The sequence below is a fragment of the Dasypus novemcinctus genome, chromosome 12 (assembly GCF_030445035.2).
Source record: "Dasypus novemcinctus isolate mDasNov1 chromosome 12, mDasNov1.1.hap2, whole genome shotgun sequence".
Lineage (NCBI taxonomy): Eukaryota > Metazoa > Chordata > Mammalia > Cingulata > Dasypodidae > Dasypus > Dasypus novemcinctus.
In genome coordinates this window covers 79,868,277-79,891,971 of record NC_080684.1, presented here as the reverse complement: position 1 = coordinate 79,891,971, position 23,695 = coordinate 79,868,277, and the positions used below count along the sequence as shown (strand labels likewise).

The window sequence follows — 23,695 nt, the reverse complement described above, 5'->3', positions numbered from 1 at the left end:
AATTTTGCAGGAGCCTTATAATAGAACTATTCTATACAGTATTCTGCCATCAAGAAAATTATCCATCAAAAAAAGAAAATCTGGATAACCAAAGAAAGGAGATTACATATTAAGTGTTTTGGTTTTTTTTCCATTTCAAAAGGACCATAGAAAGAGATGTCTTCATCCAAGAAGACCCAAGAGAATGGAGAGAATGGAAACCTTATTTCTTTTCTAATCTTGGAAACAATTTCCTTTAAAAATAGTACTACTTTTGTGACATCCTGTTGCCCAGTTTTGATATTGATTTCAACTTCTACAACAGTGGTGGTAGCTCCTTATGCTGTAACTATAGCCATGTTCTTGAACCAGGTCAAAGCCAAACCTAGAGCTAGGGCCAGGAAAGAAGTAAGAAACAGCTAAGTGGCCAAGGCAATGTTGCTTTCAGGGATCCATTTCCATGAGATTCCTAGCTGTCTCTACTCTTGTTTTTTAAAATGTTATAAGCAATTGGATCAGCAAAGGCATATAGTTGGAAAGATAAATGATTCTGGTGTCAGATTTGTCCCACCCCTAAGTTTGAGTGCATCATATATATATATATATATATATATATATGTCTTTTTTTTTTTTCTGGAGTGTAACAAGCTGGTATTGAATTTGGAAATAGTTGCCCCTTTTGAATGTGATGTTCTTATTCCTGTACTTGCCTAGCTGACAAAATTGCACCTTTAAAGAGTAGTCTTTTGCTTCATTAAGAATGCAGCCATAAAGTCGATTGTCCTCTTATACTTGTGTACTGGTGGACACCATTCTTATACATGTGTGACTGTGATTACCTGGGTTCATAAATTGTACCTACAGAATGAAAGATAGCCTCTTAAGCATTGCTATTTTTCCAAGTCAACTTGTCATAGGTACAAATTTAACTTTCTTGAGCACAGTTTTTCTTGCAGAGGTTGTCAAAGTGTGGTCTCAGGACCCCATAACATCAGCACCACTTTGAAAACTTGTTAGAAATATAAATTCTCAGGCCCTATCCCTGACCTCCTGAATCAGAAACTCTGGAGGTACAGCCCAGGAATCTGTGTTTAACAAGCTCTGCAGGTGATCCTGATGCACACTAAAGTTTAAGAGTCCCTGCTTTATAAAATATGCCAGTTCATTTGTGGGTAAAATTGTTATTAGGACAAGTAAGTAATTAGTGAAATCTGATTTTATGGGCTAGAATTTGTGATGGCTAATGATAGAGAGTTGAGGACTTTAAAGGCAATAATACTTTAGTCTGCTTTTTAAGTTCTGTAAGATTTTAGGATCATTTCACTTCTTTGGGGGAAGGGAATAGGAAGAAGCAAGAAAGTATTGGATTGGAAGAGGCAAGTATTGGATTCGAGTTGGCAGCCTTATTTACCTTAAAATGCTACTCCAGTGTCTTTAAAGCAGTACCACTTTCTGTGAGCCCTTCTTTCCAGGCCCTTTCCATTCAGCTTTCATCAGTTCAGTTTTTCCTCATCTTCTTATTTTTCTGGAAAGCATAACATTGCAGTGATTGGCAGCTCAGCCAGCACTGGGGTCAAACAGACATGGTTTTGACTCCTGACAGCATTTACTAAGTTTGAGTACTCAATCTTACTGAACTGTAGCTTCCTAATAAAATGAATATCTGGCCTTACACAGTTATTGTGAGGATTAAAAAAATATGACAGCCAGTGCCTAGGATACAGGAGACACTACTTACATTGCTGTTATTATTTTATATTATCTCAGCCACCTCTATTTCTCCCATATATATTTCTTGCCCTATTATGACAAAAATAAATCATAGCTTATATGCTGTTTGATATGCTTACAAGACTAAAGGTCTTGGGGCAAGGAATACTGTACTTGGCTCTAGCATGCTGTGATCCCAGTAATTATGTGAAGATGAGATCTTAGGTTTTTTCTCTTTGCAACTATAGAGGACTGATTTAGCTCTCTTTTTCTCCAGCAGCTGGTGATTTTTATAGCTGCTGGATGACAGGTAGTATTAAAAAGGAACATGGAAAGTATCATTGTTTCACTAAAATATCTACTGGATAACAGAGGCCTTAGAATACCATAGAGAATTGTTTAAGTGTTTTGAACTACAGTTGGTTAAGATGGATTTTTCTGTTGTAATCATTATTACATTAAATTCATTATTAATTGTATTCATTATTAAAATTCATTATTAAATTCATTATTAGAACCATTATTCATTATTAAAAATTGCCCATATGTTGAATGGTGTGTTCTAAATCTAAGAGTAGACATTGAGAACTATGGAACCCTATAACGGGTTTTGATGAGCTATGTAAGGCAGGTTTTAGAATCATTCATATAATTTCATCACAAAAGTTTTTTCCAAACTGAACCTACCATTCATGTTTTTTTATTTTTGCATTTCTCATATGTCTTGTTTGTATAAATTCAGAACAGATTTAAGGTCACAATTTTCATCTTCTTTCTTAATATTTCTTTACTGTACTTTGATTAAGCTAAAAATATAATTAGAAACTCTTGACTTTTTGAGGCACTGAGGGAAAAAAAAGAGAAAATTTAAAAATAACCAGTAAAGTTATTAAATGAGGGTATTTATTAAATCAGAAGTTTAAATTGTTTTTATACAGTAAAACATATTTGTATTTGGAATGTAAATTATTTTTAGTTCTTCTTGGCATAGAAAACTAATTATCATGGATTATAAATACTAATAAGAACAATTATTTCTTACTGAATGCTTACTATGTGCCAGGTCTTATGCCATCATATTTAAATTATTATTGAGTTTAATCTTCACAACAACTGGATGATGTATCTTAGTCATTCTCTTTAAAGGTTGAGGACCTGGAACTTGGAAAAGTTAACTGACTTCCCCAAAACTAATTCTTGGTAGTGTCACAGATTAAACCTCACCAGTTTAAACTGGACCCAAAGCCCATTCCCTTTTTGTACTTGTTGTTGTGCTATTATTAAGAGTTGGGTCTAACTAGAGTTAAGATTATGCCAAGAACAATGAAAAAAAGAGGACAGAACAGAAGAGAGGAGCAAGGGAGGTGAGAAAGGGTACCATGGATTGATTATCATGATGGACCATGGAATCTAAACTGAGTAAGGAGGGAAATGAGGACATGAGAGCAGACCCTATTCCCACACAAAAAAAGGTGAGCTGTTTTTATATTTTGTAGAGCCCTTTCACATGCATTCTTATGTGAAAAGTAAAAGTGAAATATATGTCACTTGATTCTTACTCCAGTGCTGGAAGATAAGCGTTTTTATTTTTATTCTGCACATAAAGGAAACTAAGAGTCAGAGACATTAATTTGTTTGCTTGAAGTCCTAGTGACAGTGTAATTACTCACACTCAAGAGTTCTTACTATTGTACCTGCCTTCACCCAATAGGCCCCCAAAAGGAAACTTTTCTTAAAAAGACTCTTCTTATAGGGATAGGGTTAGGTAGCATAGGGGGTCATCTCCATTTTAATATGGAACTAGGAACTTAGCTTTGATCCTCTCTTTTAGTGAAATGGCCCAAAAGGAAGAAAAAGAGAAAGAGTAAAAGCAATAAATTTTGATAATCTACAAAGTAAATAATCTAGAAGTGACTATCTTTTGGGAATTATGCATCATCTTTGATGGATATCTTTGATTAAGAAGAGGAACTTCTGGAACTGCCATTCCTAAATGTCCATCTCTAGCCCTAAATCACTTTTGCTACAAATGAAAGGCAGCAAGGAGCCACCTGTCATTTCATTTGTCTCTTTAGACTTTGTAGTGGAATGGGTAATCCTATCACCAAAGGGGAAAGAATGTTGTATTTTGATTTTAATATGTAAGAGGAAAATATTGGAGCAAAATATAAAGACTGCCAATTTGATATAGTTAGTGTTAAGACTATGCTCATCCATTTTAAGGTTTTAACCTAGTATCAGTGCTCCTGTATTAGAATGGTTTGGCTTTGCCTGTAATTCCTTGGCAGTGAGTAACTATAAATGCCATAGACATTATACAGAATGTTGATTATACTTAATTCATTACCTTGTGTTGCCTAGTAGGAGGCCAATCCAGTAAAATATGTTCATGGGTGGATATTTTTAGTGTTTTAGCTGACAGACTTGCTAAGGAACCTAGCCTTATTTTCTCTGTAGACTACAAGACACACTTTCAATTAATGAGAAAAGTTGCCTAAGATTACTCTTTTTATTTCATGATTAAGAAACCAAAAGACTCCAAAACCAAGAGATTACAAAATAATTTTTACATTCATGAAAGGATTCTTTATGGGGTTCTTGTCAAGGGTTTCCCCAGACATTTAAACATTTATTTATAGGCCTTAGACTATTTCAGAGTATAAAGAATAAAAAAATACCTGAAAGCTAAAACGTTGGTGTCAGAGCTGACATTTCTTAAAAAAAAAAAAAAAGTAAAATATATGTCAATGAGAAAGTAGATTCTCCAAAATATAATATTTGTTCATTCAACTTTTCATGAGTATGCTTTGCCAAAAATTATGTCAGATTTGGGGCATTGTAACAGTATAAAAATTATTTTCTTAAATAGGTTTGAACTATTAGTTCAAATTTAGGAAGGAACAACTTATATCTGACATTTTTCTTACTGTAAAGTACTCCTTAGATATCGAAGGCATCTCTCACTGTGAAAATGTTCTCATGAATATTTCCTTTTAGTGTAGCACCTTTGTGTCCATGCTGTGGGTAGTTGGGAACCTGGAGTCAGAGCTCTGTGTCTGGAAGGCCTGGTCTCCAAGTTTCACTTCTGATATAATGGGGAAGAGAAAGCTACATGGAAAGAGAAAAGCTGAAGTTACAGATAGATATCTGACTTCTGGTTCACAACCTCAGGTCTCATTTCTCTGTGGTATTTCATTTGTGTCTTGCCAATTTTGTAAGAGCTAGAAATGTACTTCAATTTGTTCTAAAACAATTACATTCAACAGAAGATAAGCTGTAATTTAAGGCCTCATTCCCTCTTGCAAGGAGAATTTTTAGTAGCTAGATCCATAAGACTAAAATAACAACAAACACACATACATATATGTTATAATAATCCAGAAGACAGAAAATTCACAACCATCTCAAATAGTAAGGACAACAAGGTCTGTTAATGTTGGCATTCAAAACCTTAATAATATAATAGGGGCTTCAGTTGTATGTTATCTTAGGAAGGTAAATATTTTAATAGAATAAAAATGCATATTTGTTTACTCTTAGTAGGATTCTTTTTTAGTAATAAGGCATTCTGATATATTTTTAGTTCTTTCTAGCTCTTTAGATAGGAAAAAAATAGATAAAATTATGGCTTCAAAAAACAAAAAAGAAAGAATATATTTCTCATCTTGAAGAAAGCTCATATACTAGAAATGGAAAAACTATAAACACTTGATAATTATATTTGTTCCACTATTAAATATTTTATATACAATACAGTCAAGAAATTCATACAAGTATACACTGATGAAATGTCTTTTGCCTTTCATTTTTGTATTGCCAAAGGCACCACTACCAAGTATGTTATGTAGCTGGCTCATCTGGTCCCAGAATTCTGGAAGAGCACTGATTTCACCGTTTCCCAGATAAGGCCCTCGTTGCCATTAAAATAAAAAAGAACACAGTGTCATAATATTTCCAGTTACTCAATAGAGGTTAAACATCATAATTGTAGCACACCTATCTTTTAACTCTGATTTATAATTTAATTTAATTCTCATCTGTAATAAAAAGGGAACTTGACTCTGTGAAATTACATAGGCGTAGAAGCAATGAAGATACTTGTCCTTCAAATAGTACAAAGAAATACAGCCTATTTGGTCAGTTAGAAATTGTTGACCTTTAAAAAAAAACCCACCAATTCTCCAGATTTCCTGAAGCCCCTGTACTTGACTAAAACATTTACTTCACTGTATTGTAATTATTTGTTTATATACCCAACTTTCCCTATCTGCTAAATTATCTGCTTTATTAATGGGCAATTACTGGGAATTCACTGTGTCTAATGTGTAATAGGTTCAAAAGTCTTTGGCCAGTGGATGACTGAATTAATTAATGGCATTGAAAAGATAAGAGATTCATTTCAGATAATTTTAGTAATATTAATAATATCTGCTCTATTGACTATAGCACATTTATATCTTTTCCCTTTTAATTATCAAACAAATACATAGGGCTGCTATTATCCTCATTTTATAGGTAGAAAATGGTCTTATTATTAAGGAACTTGCTCAAGATTTTGAAACAAGGATTAGGAACCTCATATATATAATTTCAAAGTTTATTCTCCTTATGTCACGTTTATCCACTTAATGCTAAGAAAAGAACCTCAGAATTCCTCAGTATAGTTTCATGTAGATTAAAGTGTTACTGCTTAATGTTTTCACTGATGATTATTGTAGGCTTATAAAAGCAATAAGATAAAGGCTAACAATATATATGAATATAATCTTGAGGAAAGGTAATTCTCTCAGATATGCTTTGTAAATAAATGTAAGCATATAAATATAGAGTGGCAGATTGAGTGTTCCACCTTGCATGTAGAATAACATTTCTTCAGAGAATAACTAAATTATCTTCAGTATTTCTTTTCTTCTTTTTTTGGCTTTCTTTTCTTTTTTTTAATTTTAAAGATACTTAGATTACGTAAGTGTTACATAGGGGATTCCTACATGCCCTGCTCCCCACATCTCCCACACTTTCCAACATTAACAACATCCCTCATTAATATGGTACATTCATTATAATTGATGAACACATTTTGGAGCATTGCCTCTAAGCGTTGATTAAAGTTTATATTGTAGTTTACATTCTCTCCCACCCAATTCTGTAGGCTATGGCAAGATATATAATGCCTGCATCTATAGTTGCAAAGTCCTTCAGGACAATTCCCAAGTCCAGAAAATGCCCCCCGTATTATATCTGTTTTTCCCTCTCCCTGACCTCAGAACCTCCAGTGGCCACTGCCACCACATCAATGATACAATTTCTTCCATTGCTAGAGTCATAATAAGTCTATAGTAGAATACCAGTAAGTCTACTTTAGTCCATAGATTATTCCCCAGTCCTGAGGACTCTGGGGTGGTGATGTCCGCTCCACCTGTAATTGAGAAGGGGCTGTGATTTCATAGGGCTGATGGATGGTGTACTCTTGCTTGCTGTTGTAGACTCTCTCAGTTCCTTGTTATGGTAGTTGTTCATCATCACCTCCCTGTTAGTTGTCTTGGGGGAGTCCAATGAACTGGTGAATAGGTGTTACCACTCTGTTGGGATACAGTGCCCAGCTGGCACATGGACAGCCTAAAGATATAAGTCTCTTGGATATACACGTACCAACTGTAGTACTAATTATGGGTTCAAATAGGACAGAAGAGACATGGTAGGGAAACCATGACTGAGTCCAACTCTGTCACCCTGGTGAGCATAAATTCCAAAGTAGGGCCCACTGGCAAGGCACCAAACTCCTGAGCTGTCTGCCCTGACTATAGTGTCTGGATGTCTTCAGAGCCCTCAGGAGCCCCACTATTTGGGGTAGTGTCTACTTTGGCAGTCAATGAGATCCTGCTGAGATGTGCATAAGCAACCTCTGGAATGACCTCTCAACTCACTTTGAAGTCTCTTAGCCATATAGACTCATTTGTCTTTACCTTTCCCCCCTTTTGTTCAAGGTCTTTTTCCAGTTGCTTTGCTAGTTGATGCTTGGTAGTAATCCCTAGTTGCTAGGGAAGCTCATCCCCGTAGTCATGTCCCATGCTGGGGGGAAGGTAATGCATTTTATATGCTGAGTTCAGCTTAGAGAGAGGCCACATTTGAGCAACAAGGAGGGTCCAAGGAGGCAACTCATAGGCATCCTCTAATACTAGTCTAAGTTTCAATTTCAAGAGTAAAGGTTCATATGCACAGTCATCAATGATATCAAGGGCCTGTCAATGGACCATTCTCCTTCACTAGTCTTTGCTCCTGTACTTGGGGGATTGTTGCTATTCCATTAGAGAACATGGTAGAGCTCCCCAGGATGGGAATTTGACATTCCTTTGGTTATAGTGTAAATCTCCACTTACTGTGACAATGCCCCATGTACATTGAACACATTTATATGCCTTATATGTATGCCCAGGTGAGCTTCCTCCCATCACTGACACCCCACACCAATGATCCTTCCCTGCCACAGTTATAATCCCTCTGTGATCCAAAATGTCTTCAAAAATGAAGCCAATAAAATAGCCAAGTACAATTAATAAGAAAATGAAATAATGATAGTTTAAAAAATAAGAAATAAACTACAAAAAGTTAAAAATAAAAACAAAAAAATTAAAATTTGGGATAAAAAATAATGAAAAATATTTGAAAACAATTTTTTTTACATTTTGCCTTTCATCACTGTAAGATCTGTTGTCCTATATGTTCAGTGACATTTTCTTCCATTTATTCCCCCAGTGTCATACAGTTTTTAAATTTTGTCCTCAAAGAAGTTTTAGGTTACAGAAAAGTCATAAACCGAATACAGGTGACTCTCATGTACCCAACATCCTCCCCTTTTTTTGCCCTTCCTCTATTAATAACACTTTATATATGGATGGTACATTTGCTACAACTGATGTACAAATTTTGAAACATAGCTACCAACCATGGTAATGGTTTACATTATGGTATACATTTTGAACCATACACTTTTATAAACTTTTATGCAACTCAACATGGCCTATATTCATCATAGCAAGATCATGTAGAACACTTCCATTGCCCCCAAAATGCCCCCTGTTCCATCTATTCTATTCCTCTCTCCCCCTTCCCTCAGGACCCGTGGCAACCACCAGGCTTCACTCCTTCAAGGACAAGATTCATAGTTACTTGCAGCAACACTGAGGGCTTGACACACTGGTCTGTCCTCCCCTATTACATACCGCCCATGCTCTTGAAAGACTCCTGCCCCTCTATTTGAGAACACAGCAGGCCTCCCCAGGATAAACATCTACCACCTTGCTCCTCATTATGTGGGTCTCCACCCACTGATATAGCACACTCTGGTAAGATGAACACTCACATACTCCCTAAAAGCCTGCCCCAGGTGTGCCCTTTCCCAAATACTTCCCCAAAACACACAAAACCAACAACCCTCACTTGCCATATTGCCAAAAGAGCATTCCCAAAATTGTAGTTTCAATCATGTACCTGCTATGTTCACCTGCTCCCTTCCCCTACCCTTCCCCCAGGTCCATGGGTAGTCCACCCACCCTCCCTGACTAATTCCCCTCACAGACCAGCACCACCCAACCCAACAGTATCATTATACCACTCTCAAGCCCCTCCACTATACAACTACACACTTCTACCTTGTAGATTTTGCCTATATGGACATTGGCTCACAACTTTCTTCTCCCTTTCTATTTCCTATAAACCTATCTTCCAAACTCTAGCTCTGTGAGTCTGCTCAATTTGCTTAATTCATATCAGTGAGGTCATGTAGTATTTGCCCTTCAGTGCCTGGCTTGCTTCACTCAACATAAAGTTCTCAAGATTTCATCCATGTTGGATTTCTGAAAAGTGAGGAAAAGTAACATATAATGAGATTATTTCTGATGTTGCCAGTATTTTTCAGGGTGTAGATGACATAAAAACTTTTGAGCATTTTTAATGTGATTTTCTAAGTTAAACAGAAAAAGTATAACATAAATTCATTTCTATTTCATCCACATTGCCATTCCAAACTTAATTTGCTTTTTTCTTTAATGTTGTAAAAAGCCTTAATAATTCAACCTAAGTCACTTATTTTATAATTACCTCAGCAGCCAAAACATTTATGAAGTGACTAATATATGCCACTAAATTAATTTAATGCTACAAGTAACATTTTCCAATGGTAATGTTGCTAAGGGACTTAAGCCATAAGAGATCTTTGATGCCTTTCCACAGTAATTATTTCCTCAGATTTTTCTGATTATAGTAGAACTGAAACAGCTTTGCCAGAAAATTGAACTGTTATCAGGCAATACATGTCTAGGAAAGTAAGATCTTGCTCTCTGGTTTTTTAGAAATTAAATAGTTCATAATTATGAAGTATAAAAAGTTCAACCTTTAGGAATAAATTATACCAATCAAACATAGTTACATCTGCTTGAATGGAATGTTCAAAAACCAAAGAGCTACTATAGCATAAAGGAATCATAGCAAATAGTTTATCATAATATTTCAAATCCTAGTACAGCCACTTTGCATAAATTGTAGTCCTTGGAAAAACAGAATAAAGAATTTATAAATATTGATTTAATACACCTGCTATCCCTCAATATAATAAATATAATAAGTATTTTTCACTCAATTTATTGTGCTGGATTTTCTTTCATATCCTCCAACCTCTTCATAGTATGGAAATTTAATCTTGCCTTTAAATAAAAATAAACTCTTAAAATATTTTTACATCTTTGTCATTGATAACCCAGTCACGACTGATGCACTATTTTTTTAAAACTTTCGGAAGGAGCAGATATATTCCCCCAATAAAGAAAGAGGAGAGAAGTATATTCTTGGCTACAAAATGTTATTCTATATATTTTTATTCTATGTATTTTTAAATTCTTCTTAATTATCATGTCTGAACATGATAAATATTTTAAATCTTCTCTTTAATTAAGTCCAAAAGCCATTTATTGAGGACCAGCTATGTGTCAAAGATTGCACCAGGTGTTAGACTTATGAAGAAAAATAAGATCTGACCTGTGCCCTTAAATTTACTGTTAAATCAGACAGAAACAGAGATAAAAATTTTATGTAGTAAGTACCATAATGATAGTTGGCAAAAACTGCTATGGGGATGAAAGAGAAGGGGCACTTAGCTCAGTTTGGAAACGGAGGGAAGAGGCCAGAGAATTTCTATTAAAGCCTGTATCTGTGGAGACATAAGTATATTCAAAACAAATAAACAATAAACCCTTGCTCTTGAAAAGAAGGGAAAGTAGTTTCTTCTAATTGTTTCATACAGAGTGATTCTCTTCATCATATGCATTCTCTGAATATTACAAGATCTGTCTCACCCAGACATTTCTGTACCTGTTTACAAATTGAGTATGTGAGTTGATCATGACCAAGAAAAAGACTTGAAGTGAGCCAATGATTATCCCCAAATTCAGTTATCATAAATCTCATATTTTCTCTCAAGCAAATATATCCAATAACCAGACTGATTTCCAAACGATCTCTATGGTCCACACAAATTTGAAAATCAGTAGCCTACTGATATTCTTTATTAGGACTTAAAAAGAGGTCTTCTTGAGAATAAATTATTTTCACAATTTGGATTGACCATTAACTAAATTTGCTGAAGAGTTAAGCTAAATATAGATAATTATAGATATTTTATGCATGTATGTTTTGTTCTGACCACCACCTCTCTTTCCTTAGAGGATTGTTACCTATTCTGTAGCCAAGGATCACTTGGTCAAATCTCAGTTCTCTTCTTTTGTTCATTTGTCTTTTTCTGTCCATTCAGAATTCTGTCTGTGGAAGCTAAGAGAGGCAGGTTCTAGTATACATTTATTTGATGTCATTATATGAATAGAACTTGTAGCACTTGATTTAACTTTTTTTTTAAAAGATTTATTTTTTCATTTGTTTCTCTCCCCTTCCCCCCAGTTTGTCTGCTCCCTTGTCCATTCGCTGTATGTTCCTCTGTGACTGCTTCCATCCTTATCAGCGGCATTGGGAATCTGAGTTTCTTTTTTTGTTGTGTCATCTTGTTGTGACAGCTCTCTGTGTGTGCGGTGCCATTCTTGGGCAGGCTGCACTTTCTTTCGCGCTGGGCGGCTCTCCTTATGGGGCGCGCTCCTTGCACGGGGCTCCCCTATGCGGGGGACACCCCTGCGTGGCACGGCACTCCTTGCATGCATCAACACTGCGCATGGGCCAGCTCCACACAGGTCAAGGAAGCCCAGGGTTTGAACCGTGAACCTCCCGTGTGGTAGGTGGATGTCCTATCCATTGGGCCAAGTCCGCTTCCTGATTTAACTTCTTATAAATATATTTTCCTTACTCCTTCTTTCAAGAAATTTCTCTCCATTGCCATTGCTAGGGTAATCCAGACCTCAGTTTCTATAAAGGTTGAGGCTCATTGTTTAACAGATAACACTCATATAAATGCCATTTAAGAATTATGAAAATTGTTTTGAATTAGAGGTAAGGAATAATTTCTAACCTGGCTTCTAGGGGAAGGGTTAAATATGATACACCTTTGTCAAATACATTTCATTGGCTTGAATTTATCAGCTAATTTTCAGTTAAAAAATAATTGAGAGGAGCGGATAGGGCTCAAGGGATTGAGCACCTGCTTCCCACATGGGAGGTCCCAGGTTCTATCCTCGGTACCTTCTAAGAGCAAAAACAAACAACAAGCAAACAAATGAAAAAATCAACTCAGGGGAGCTGATGTGGCTCAGTGGTTGAGTGTCAGCTTTCCACATACAAGGCCCAGGGTTCAATCCCTGGCCCCAGGACCTCAAAAAACTAAAAATAAAAAAATTTTAAAAATTGAGCTGGATATAAATTTTGCCAAAAATTCTAACACAATGGGATATTGACTCTTGCAGAGACAGAAAATTTATGTGCTCATTAGTTAAAATCCTTAAAAAATCATGGCTTGGTGCTTGCTTCAGGGGCATATACACTAAAATTGGAATGAGACAAAGAAGATTAGCATTGACCCTAAGCAAGGATGACACGATGTCCTGGTTTGTCTCTTGCAGACCCCAGAAAATTATGTTCTTAAGTTAACCCATTCCTGTGCCTGTATATGCAGTGTAAAACTTAACCTTTTGGTTAGATTAAGGTAAGGGATCTCTTGATTAGATCACTTTTTTATTAGATTGCTTTAGTGTCTTTCATTGGACTATGTCAGAGAAGTGTGACCCAAGTTGGGTCTGCTCCTTCTTGCTGGGGTCTTACGTAAACTAAAGAACTAGAAGCAGAAACACACAGAGAAAGGAAGTCTCCATTTTGACCCTGCCAAGTGAGAGAGAGAAATTCCAGAGACCAGCCACCATCTTGCCTTGTTACATGGCAGGAGCCCAGGACCTGCCAGCAGCCAAACCTGCTGAGACATCATCTCTGACGATGCCTTGATTGGACATTTTCACAGTCTCAAAATTTTATGCTTTTACCCTAATAAATTTCCCAGTATAAAGCCAACTCATTTCTGGTATCTTGCATCAGTTTTAGTCTGCCTTAGCAGACTAAAACACGAGCAAATTTAAGAAGTGTTCCATAGTTTACCCTGATAAAGGACAACCATGAAAACCCACAGATAATATCGTACTTACTAGTGAAACACTGAACGCTTTCCTCCTAAGATCAGGAACAAGACAAGGATATATCTACTGCCATTCAACATTTACTAGAAGTTCTAGCTGGGGCAGTGAGGCAAGAAAATAAATAAAAGGCATCCAGATTGGAAAGGAAAAACCAAAATTATCTCTATTCACAGATGACATGATCTTATATATAGAAAACTCTAAAGAATCCATTTAAAAAAACAAAACAAAACTATCAGTGCTAATAACTGAGTTCAGCAAAATTCTGGCTATAAGATCAATATTCAAAAATCAGTTTTATTTCCATGCACTAATAATGAACCATCTGAAAATAGAATTAAGAAAACAATTTTATGTACAACACCATCAAAATTAATGAAATACTTAGGAATATTCTTTTTTTTTTTTTTTAAAGATTTATTTTTATTTATTTAATTCCCCTCCCCTCCCCCGGTTGTCTGTTTTCTGTGTCTTTTTGCTGCGTCTTGTTTCTTGTTTCTTTGTCCGCTTCTGTTGTCGTCAGCGGCACGGGAAGTGTGGGCGGCGCCATTCCTCGGCAGGCTGCTCCCTCCTTCGCGCTGGGCGGCTCTCCTTATGGGTGCACTCCTTGCGCGTGGGGCTCCCCTACGCAGGGGACACCCTGCTGGCGCGGCACTCCTTGCGCGCATCAGCACTGCGCATGGGCCAGCTCCACACGGGTCAAGGAGGCCCGGGGCTTGAACCGCAGGCCTCCCATATGGTAGATGGACGCCCTAACCACTGGGCCAAAGTCCGTTTCCCAGGAATATTCTTAATTAAGTCCAAGACCTGACACACTGAAGCAACTATAAAATATTGTTGGAAAAATAAAGAGAAAAACATCCTGTGTTCAAGGATTAGAAGACTTAATATGGTTTAGATGACATTATTCCCCAAGTTGATCTACAGATTCAGTATAACTATATCAAAATTCCAACTGCTGTTTTTTGCAGAAATAGACAAGCTTGAACTAAAATTCATATGGAAATGCAAGGGATCTCATATAGCCAAAATAATCTTTAAAAAGAAGAAAAAAGTTGTAGGACTCACATTTCCCGATTTCAAAAATTACTACAGGGAGCAGATGTGGCTCAAGCAGTGGAGCACCCACCTCCCTCATGGGAGGTCCTAGGCTCAGTTCCCAGTGCCTCCTGAAAAAACAAAGAAACAAACAAATAACAAGCAAATAAACAATAAAACCAACTCAGAGAAGCCAATGTGGATCAATGACTGAGCACCAGCTTCCCTCATACAGGTTCTGGGTTTGATCTCCCACCACCAGTACCTTAAAAAAAAAAAGTACTACAAAGCTCTAGTAATCAAGACAGTATGAACAGATGTATAAACCAATGGAATTAAATTGAAAATCTATCAAGAAACCCTCACATTTACAGTCAATTGATTTTATACAAAGGTGCCATGACTATTCAATGGGGAAATAATAGCCTTTTCAGCAAATAGTCCTCTGACAATTGGCTATCCACATGCAAAAGAATGTATTTGGACCCTTACCCCACACCATACACAAAATCAACTAAAACTGGAGCAGAGACCTTAATGTAAGAACTAAAAGAATAAAATTCTTAGATTACATAGATGTAAATCTTCATCACCTTGGATCAGAGAATGGTTTTTTATTTTAATTAGAGAAATTGAGGGTTTTGAGAACAATCATGTATAAAATACACAGGATTCCCATATGCCATCCATCATCAACACCTTGCATTAGAATATTTGTTACAATTGATGATGCCACATTTTTACAATAGGACTATTAAAGTCCATGGTTTAAGGAAGTGATTTTAACTCAAGTGATGGAACATCCACCTACCATATGGGAGGTCCATGGTTCAAACCCAGGGCCTCCTGACCTGTGTGGTGAGCTGGCCCACGCCCAGTGCTGATGTGCAAGGAGTGCCGTGCCATGCAGGGATGTCAACTGTGTAGGGTAGCCCCACACACAAGGAGTGTGCCCCACATGGAGAGCCACCCAGCATGGAAAAAAAAGCACAGCCTGCCCAGAAGAGGCACAGCACACTGATGCAGCAAGATGATGCAACAAAAAGAGACACAGATTCCTGTTGCCACTGACAAGAATGCAGGCAGACACAGAAGAACGCACAGTGAATGGACACAAAGAGCAGACAACGGGGGGGGGGGGGGAGAAATAAATAAAAAATAACTCTTTAAAAAAAAATAAAATAAAATCCATGGTTTAACTTAGGGTTTACTGTATATTGTAGTTCCATGAATTTTTAAAAAATTGTTATTCTGTTACCATATATACAATCTAACATTTCCCCTTTTAATCATATTCAGGTATATATTTCAGTGCTGTTAACTGTGTTCACAATGTTGTGCTACCATCACCATCATCCATTACCAAAACATTTCCATCAAAATGATTATTTGAAAAAAATGTTTTTCCATCATTCCAAATATGACTGCTGTACATTTTAAGCCCTATCTCCACCCCATCCCCTTGCAATCTATATTCTGCATTCTGATTCTATGAGTTTGCTTATTCTAATTGTTTCAGATCAGTGAGATAATAAAATATTTGTCCTTTAGTGTCTGGCTTATTTCACTCAACATGATGTCTTCAAGGTTCATTCATGTTACTGCATGTATCAGGACTATATTCTTTTTTGAGGCTGAGTAATATTCCTTATATGTATACATCACAATTTATCCATTTACTGATTAATGAACACTTGAGTTGCTTCCATCTTTTGGCAGTTGTGAATAATGCCACTATGAACATTGGTGTGCAAATATCTGTTCAAGTCCCTGCTTTAAAGTCCTTTGGGTATATACTTAGTAATGGGATTGCCAGCTTATATATATGGTAGCTCTATACTTAGCTTTCTGAGGAACTGCCAAACTGTCTTCCACAGTGACTGCAATATTTTACATTGCCACCAGCAATGAATGAGTGTTCCTATTTCTCCACAGCCTCTCCAACACTTGTTATATTCCTTTTTTTAAAAAAATAGCAGCCATTCTAATGGGTGTGAAATGGTATCTTTTTTGTGGTTTAGATTTGTATTTCCTTGATGACTAATGATGTTGAGCATCTTTTTCATGTGCTTTCTGGCCATTTATATATCTTCCTTGAAGAGATATTCAAGTCTTTTGCCTATTTTTTAATTGGGTTGTTTGTCTTTTTGCTATTAGGTTGAAGGATTTCTTTATATATTATGGATATTAAACCTTTATCAAATATGTGACTTCCAAATATTTTCTCCCACTGTGTAGACTGTCATTTTATTTTCATGATAAAGTCCTGTAAGGTACAAAAGATTTTTATTTTGATGAGGTCTGAGGCAATAAATGATTTCTTAAATATGACACCAAAAGAAGAAGAAACAACAACAAAAGATAAATTGGACTAGCAAGAAAGTTAAAAGAGGGAAACGGACTTTGGCCCAGTGGTTAGGGCGTCCGTCTACCATATGGGAGGTCCGCGGTTCAAACCCCGGGCCTCCTTGACCCGTGTGGAGCTGGCCATGCGCAGTGCTGATGCGCGCAAGGAGTGCCGCACGACGCAAGGGTGTCCCCTGCGTGGGGGAGCCCCACGCGCAAGGAGTGCGCCCGTGAGGAAAGCCGCCCAGCGTGAAAAGAAAGAGCAGCCTGCCGAGGAATGGCACCGCCCACACTTCCCGTGCCGCTGACGACAACAGAAGCGGACAAAGAAACAAGACGCAGCAAATAGACACCAAGAACAGACAACCAGGGGAGGGGGGGAATTAAATAAATAAATAAATCTTTAAAAAAAAAAAAGAAAGTTAAAAGAAAACTCACAAAATTGGAGAAAATATTTGCAAATCATATATCTGATATGGTTTTAGTATCCAAAATATATAAACGACTCTTAAAACTCAACAACAAAAAGACAATCCGATTTAAAAATGGACAATGAATTTGAACAGACATTTGCCCAAAGAAGATTTTCAAATGTTTAATAAGCACATGAAAAGATGCTTACCATAAGTAGTCATTAGGGAAATGCAAATCAAAACCATAAAAAGATACCATTTCGCACCCATTCGAATGGCTACTATTAAAAAAAAAATCAGAAAATTACAAGTCTTAAAGTGTTGGAGAGGATATGGAGAAAATGAACACTCATTCACTGCTAGTGGTAATGTAAAATGGTGCAGCCATTATGGAAGATAGTTTGGCAGTATCTCAGAAAATAATAGAATTACCATACAGCCCAGCAATCCCACTTCTAGATATATATCCAAAAGAATTTAAAGCAGGAACTCAGATATATGCACATTAATGTTCATAGCAGCATTATTCACAATTGCCAAAGGATGGAAGCAACCCAAATGTCCATCAGGTCATGAATGGATAAACAAAATGTGTTATGTCCATACAATAGATATTATTCAGCCATGAAAAGGAATGAAGTTCTGATACATGCTACAACATGGATGAACCTTGAAAACATTATGCTACGTGAAGGAAGACACACACAAAAGGCCACATATTGTATGATTCCATTTATATGAAGTATTCCGAATAGTGAATCCATAAAGACAGAAAGTAGATGACACGAGCTGGGGGTGAAGGGAGAATAGGAAATAACTACTCAATGAGTATGAGGTTTCTTTCGGGGTGAAGGAAAAAAATGTTCTAAAATTAGATAGTGGTACCTCATATTTTTTGAATGTAACATTAAAAAATAATTAAAGACAAAAAAATAAAATTAGATAGTGGTAATAGTTGCAGAACATTTTGAATATACTAAAATCCATTATATTGTACAGTTTAAAATTGTTAAAATGGTGAGTTTTATGTTATATGAATGTTATCTAAGTTTTTAAAAATTGAGAGCTAAAATATAAAGGATGGTTATGTAGGAATTTTCCAGAATGAATATATTTCTTTCCAAATCTGTATGATCTGGAAATCTCACTTTGAGGTAAATCCCCAAAAGAATTGAAATCAGGGACTTGAACAGATATTTTCACACTGATATTCATAGCAGCATTATTCACAATTGCCAAAAGATGGAAGCAACCCAAAGGCCCATCAACCAGTCACTTTGAATTGACTGTTTTGTTTATTTTCTTTTTAAATATATTATTTATTTATTTTTAAAAGATACTTAGATTACAGAAAATGTTACATAAGAAAATATAAGGGATTCCCATATGCCCCACTCCCCACACTTCCCACTTGAGCTAACTGTTTTATAAAGCAGTAGCTTTGGATGGATGAGTATTAAAGAAAACCAATCCTTTCAATAACTATGGCTGTTGTTTCTAGACATATCAACTGACCACAGATGTCTTAATCACTCTGTATTCTGATAAAGAGTTGCCAATACGAGTATAACTTTTATAAATCAGTATTTCCACCTTGATCTTTCATATGAGCATACTCAATAATGAAGACTGTGTTTTACTATATTCATCTAGAAATAAGCAATTTTGCAATATGAAAAGAAGCATCTGAATGAATTAATTCAACAACAAAAAGACTATGGAAGAAAACATGCCCTAGCAACTGGCTTCTTGTACAATAATCAGGGACTCATTTATCTTAAACAAGTCAACTTTTGTAACAACCTCTGCACTGTATAGAATACTGAGTGACAGTCAAACAGAGCTGTCAAGGGAGAAGGAAAACAGTGGGAAATGTGCACTAGAATGAATTAAAAAAAAAAAAAAGAAGACTTTGTAAGAGAATGCAAAGTAGTCTGTGACAAGGAATTTTCCTTTAAAATAACCAGAAGCTATGTGAACACGTTAAGCAAGTGAATGTCTGTGGGATGAAAAGTACTTAATAATCCCCAAGCATTTCTAATAGAATTTACCTGGTCCCCACCTAATTACAAAAACCCATCTAAATCCTAAAAGACATTGAACAAAACCTCATAAAACCTTGTTTCATTCTCACATCAAACCCTGCTTGACAGGTGAGTTGCTTACGAAATGAGTTTCCCAGGTTCTGGCTTGATAGCTGTTGTGTTCAGAGTTTTAGGAGCATATTAGAAGTTATATATTGTTAATTCCACATTTGCTATTTCTGAAATTATTAAAATGTATTAGGTACTAATACATTGAAATTGATATGATCCCTTTGGCCTCAAAGAGATTATATCATGAAGTTATTTTAGGTGTTCGTGGGAAGGGAAAAAATCCTCCTGTTGACATCACTGTTCTAAGATGGAGCCTTTAATATTTTAGGTTTCTCTCTTGGGAGTTCTGTTCCATGTTCTGTCTCTGGTTAGGGTTGTGACCATGGAAAAGTTTAAATATAAAAAGACAAGTGCAAAGTGGATTGTGAAAAAAAGACAACTGAGATCAAATGAAGGGCAGAGACCAAGTGAGTCAATTGACCATGTAGCAACTGTCTTAATGACTCAACACAGTGGCCAGGAAGCAACATGGCTTGAAGAAACTTCAAATTACATTGCTGTATATAAGACCATTTCTTATATAGTATTATAGGAAACTCAAAGACCGCCTGTGAGTAAGAACTGCAGCAAAAATCTAATGTTATCTTTTCTTCTTTTGCTCTCTATCTTGCAGCTGAAGAGATTATAGCTTCTATAAAGGAGTCAGGGAGGTCAATTTGATATTCTAGGGCAATTGAAAGTCTTAGATACACTGCCTTATTATATTGTCATTGTATACATGCAAATCTGCCTTATACATGTAACCTAGTTCAATTCACTTGTAGGATCTAGCCAAATAAATATATCTGTCATACAGAAATAAATTTTTAAAACCCAGTACTTAGAAATAATTCTTAAAACCCCATTGGAATCAAAAAACAAATAAGAAACAGGTCTATGCAATCAAGAAATGGTAGACAAAAGATCTCATAAATTGGTAATAGCATGATCTTATCTAAATAACATCTTCATAAGCCTCCTAGGCATTTTTAGTTCAATGCTATTTGCATTTTTATGGTAGAAATATTTATTACAGCCCCCAGAGGGAAGATAAAGTGCCTGATGATACTGAAAAGAAGAAGCTAGTAGAATTAATCCTGTGAAAATATAAGACATTCAAAACACTTAGCTATATGAAGCATGTAGAAATTCCATTTTTAGAAGTAAATCTTCATGTAGACTTGAGAGGAAACCTTTAGGAAACATGTAGAGGGTAAGAAATGGCAATGTTAAAAGTGAAATTTTATAAAGGTAAGAATCATGACTCACACAGATATAAAATTAACATGTGTCAAAGATTTATTTTAACTCATTGAATTAATGAGAGATCTAATAAAACATTACAGCTAGTTCAAAGGAAAATTCAAAGAACCACACATATATAGACACATAAGGAATGCTGAAATGAATTTACAAATAGATGCAAAACAGGTCTATACACAGGGCAACGATCAATTGCGGTCTACCAGGCACAACTAATTTGCATTTCTATAGACGAGAATAATTTGCATTATTTTTAGATTTCTACAACTTACAGCAGTTGTCAATGATAACAAAACTCCATGATAATAAAAGGCAGAAATAACCCAGAAGGTGTGCTAGACAGGGCACTCAGTAATGGTTGGTTTTTTGGGTTTTTTTAGGACCATTTCAAAGTCTTTCATAATATTCCTGACAGCAGGAATATGATTTGCTAATTAGAAAAATATGTAAAGAAAAACATTCTGATAGAGAGGTTTCCCAAAGGAGGCTACATTTGAACCTTGTAAGTCCCTATCCCTAGACCCACAGAGAGAGAGAGAGAAAGGGAGGGATGGAGGGAGAGAAACACAGAGACAGAGAGAGAGAGAAAGATTCTCATAACTCTGAATCCTACCTAAAATTACTAAAGAACCCAAAGTTTAAACTAGTCACTTACAAAAGCAAAAATACTATTGAATCAATAGTATATTTTAAAACAATGGGCATAGTACAAAACTTTATTTCACATGACTTTTTAAGGTAGGTTATTTTATTAACAGTATTTTTAAACTCAAAAGTGTTTTAAAATTTATTTTAAAGGTCCAAGTTATGCTTTTCTCTCCTGAAGCAGTTTCATTTTTACTTTGTTTTGCTTTTGTTTTTTGGCTAATCACCCAAATTTTGCAAAAGGAGCTGTACTAAATGTTGACAAGATAAACCACAAACCTTAATTTGGTTCTTAATTCTAGCTATAATACTACAAAAAGGGAGGGGGAAGTTTTACTAAACAACTTTAAGCAGTCTTGACATCAAATACTCACATTTTGGAGTACACAGATTTGGTAGTAGCATTTGGGATATTTTTCTTTTTCTTTCCTTTTTTTTTTAATGCATGCTTCTGGAAACTCCTTCAACTCTAGATTTCTTATGCCAAATGGCATGCAGAATGGTACAGATAAAGTGCCATTTAGATATATAATTCAAAACTTTGGGGGCATACAAAAATTTGTACGTGAAAATAAGCCAACAACATCAATCTCAGCAATTTTTCTGATTCATTAGGTTACACAGTGTTCTCATTTATCATTCTTCACAACCTAACTTAACACTGACTGTAATGATTTGAAATAATTAGAATAAGCAAATTCAAAGAGTCACAATCTTTGTGAACCCCAAGTTAAACAGTGAACCCCAAGTTAAACCATAGACTTTAATTAATAGTACAACTATAAAAATGTCCTATTATCAGTTGTAACAGATGTACCACACCAATGCAAGATGTTAACAATAGGGTGGTACATGAGAATCTTGCATTTTATATATGATTGTTCTGTAAACCCACAACTTCACTAATAAAGGGGGAAAAAACTGAACGCAAAAGTCATCACACTACATGCTATTACTTTCCCTACAAGATTGTGTCTAAGACAGATAGTAATAATATAAAGAAAATGCTATCCACAAAGAGCAATTCTTTAGAATTCAATGACACTCATTTCTTTTTGTAAATTTAGTCAATGGCATTTCTTTTAAGTAGGATTTGTTATTACTTGCAGTAGCTCAGAAATGCCCCTAGGAGGCATCAGAATTTTCAAAGCACGAACAGAAAGGCTTTACCTCTAACCAGTGAGGAGCAAAAAGTATTCTCTATCTTTACATGGTCTGAATGTATTCATCCCAGGAATTTGAAATTGGGGCTATTCCTCCTGTCAGTCAACTATCTCCGAAATTGCTAGGCTTTTCTCAGAGGAAGAGGACTAGTAATTCGTTTAAGAACAGACATCCCTCGAAATGGCTCACCTTGAGTCCAATCCAACTTTGTTCTGAAGAGCTCTTAAAGGACAAGTTGGTTTGGTACACACTAGCTTTATTTAAGTAATATCCTATAGAGAACTTGGCCAAAATCCTACTCCCCAGCATCTTAGAGTAGCTCAGTTTAGGGATTCAGATGACTCTGGAGTCAGACTGCCAGAGTTCCAGTAGCTCCATCACTTATTAGCTTTGTGACCTTGAACAATTCTTAAACCCTTTGGGTCACAGTTTTCCTCATTTCTAAAATGGCATAATAATTGTATGTACCCTCTATAGGTTTTGTTTGGATTAAATGAGTTAATATTTATAAAATGCTTAGTACATAGTGCTACTCATTTTAGCTACTGCTATTTCTATTACTATTATTATTTATTAATCATCATCATTATTGTTATTATTAATATTCCCATTTTCCTACATGTTTGACATGTTTTCCTTGGGCATACAGTAGATCTCTGAGAGCAACTATAGATAATCATTACATATGAAAACATTTACCAAAACGCCTTGTGCAGGTGTGAGCCAGTATACAGTAAACACTTTGGACAAAGCTGAATGCCTTTCTTATCTTTTCTTTTTTTTTAAAGATTTATTTATTTATTTCTCCCCCCTCCTTCCATTGTCTGCTCTCTGTGGTCATTTGCTGTGTGTTCTTCTGTGTCGGCTTGTATTCTCATCAGGTGGTACCAGGAACCAATCCTGGGGCCTTCCGGAGTGGGCGAGAGGTGATCACTCCATTGCGCCACCTCAGCTCCCTGGCCTGCTGTGTCTCTTATTGTCTCTCCTCTGTGTCTCTTTTTGTTGCGCCATCTTGCTGCACCAGCTTTCCATGTGGGCCAGCACTCCTGCTCAGGGCAGCACTCCTCCTGCCTGGGTGTTCCACACAGGCCAGCTCCCATGTTGCCTTCACCAGGAGGCCCCGGGTATCGAACTCTGGACCTCCTATATGGTAGATGGGAAGCCCAATTGCTTGAGCCATATCTGCTTCCCTGAATGCCTTTCAATCCTGCTATATCAAAAATCCTGATATGTGGCAAGCAATTGAAAGTATCTGATTCCCCCCTTCAAATGCATAATTAGCACTCTGGCCTTCTTGGCAAGTTTTTAAAATGAAACTTAAGTTTTCAATCTCTCTCTCTCTCTGTAATACATATATACCAGTCCTGAAGATTCAAAGAAATTTAAG

The 23,695-nt window shown here is 36.1% G+C and overlaps 1 protein-coding gene and 1 pseudogene across 2 annotated transcripts in view; both read left to right on the top strand.

Moving 5' to 3' along the window:
* NTN4 (netrin 4) overlaps positions 1-23,695 on the top strand; it is a 115,672-nt gene that overhangs the window by 38,979 nt on the left and 52,998 nt on the right. The window lies entirely within an intron of this gene.
* LOC111762569 (U6 spliceosomal RNA) lies at positions 12,638-12,731 on the top strand (annotated as a pseudogene).